General features: G+C 35.2%; 1 protein-coding gene across 1 annotated transcript in view; it reads right to left on the bottom strand.

Moving 5' to 3' along the window:
* The window catches only part of LOC107576532 (actin-related protein 3-like), a 15,086-nt gene that overhangs the window by 4,196 nt on the left and 9,500 nt on the right, over positions 1 to 1,390 (bottom strand). The window lies entirely within an intron of this gene.

Below are 1,390 nucleotides of genomic sequence, written 5' to 3'. Positions count from 1 at the left end.
TCTACAAACCTAATGAAGAAACAAACTCATCCTGATCTCGGATGAAATTAGATTTTCATATTTGGGTGACTGTACTTCTATAAACCTAACCTTCTTTTAAAGTGTCTTCACAATTTAGGTGTTAGTAGTTGGTTGATTATATGGATTAAAGAATTTGTAAAAAACCAACCACAGCGTGTTTGTATTAATAATGTCATGTCTGACTGCTTGGTTTTAAATACTGGTGTACCCCAGGGATGTGTATTATCTCCAATATTATTCTCTGTATACATCAATGAACTGCAGTGTGATGATGATAATCTCTCCATCAGAGAGTATGCTGAAGATATGACACTGGTTTCCTGTCAGAAAGAAACGAATAGCCCTTCATATTTTGAGTATATCAATAGCATTATTGGTTGGCTTGATAGTAGCTTTTTACATCTTAATATTGGAAAGACAAAAGAGCTATGCTTGAGGAGTCAAACAAGAATAGTAGATACAAGCCCATATAAACCAGTCATTATAAAAGGAAAAATTGTAGAGCAGGTCTCGAATTTTAAATATTTAGGAACAATTATTGACGATAAACTCAACTTTGAAAGTAATGTAGTCTGTCAAGTCAAGTCACCTTTATTTATATAGCGCTTTTAACAATACAGATTGTGCTTTCTAGTATTACAGATACAGCTTTACAGTATTAAATACGAAAATAGTGTCAATGCAAAAAAAAAAAGGGGGGAGGCAAGACAGCACCTTGGTCTTCTTAGAAAATTGAGGAGCTTTAATGTTAGTACACAGACTCTAACTATGGTATACAGTAGAGCCCGACCGATACGGGTTTTTGGGGGCCGATACCGATATTAGGGAGTAAACCAACGCCGATATCGGCCGATATTCTTTGTGTATATTATAGTACAGTACCAGTCAAAGGTTTGGACACTTTCCCATTCGTGTTTCTCAACATCTGACTGGTACTATATATAGAATACAGTACATACATAAACAGAATATATATATATACATAAACACATTTTTTGCAATGATCACTCAGATGTGGTGATCAAACACTTATAATGACGTGACAGAGATACGTAATGGAGGCAGGGCATTTAACTATTTAACAAACTTTATTATCCAAAATGAGTCTGACATCAGTGCACTGAACAGTAAAGTTGAAGTTTATTCAACTTTATTTCAATTCAATTCCATTCAACTTCGAAACATTCATTCACGGATTTGCGCTACTGTCTTCACACACAGACGGAACTTACTAGAGAAGTGTGACATAATATACCTCTGTAAATAAATATAAATTCACGTCTCGCACACTTTAATGCGCTTTGAATGTAACGTGTACGTTCCCTTGGAACTGGAATCATGGAGGAATATCATGTGAAGTCCACTTCGC

This window comes from Sinocyclocheilus grahami, unplaced genomic scaffold (genome assembly GCF_001515645.1).
Source record: "Sinocyclocheilus grahami isolate Dianchi unplaced genomic scaffold, SAMN03320097.WGS_v1.1 scaffold3891.1, whole genome shotgun sequence".
Lineage (NCBI taxonomy): Eukaryota > Metazoa > Chordata > Actinopteri > Cypriniformes > Cyprinidae > Sinocyclocheilus > Sinocyclocheilus grahami.
Note: the sequence above shows the minus strand (reverse complement) of the source record. Positions and strands in the feature narration are given on the sequence as shown.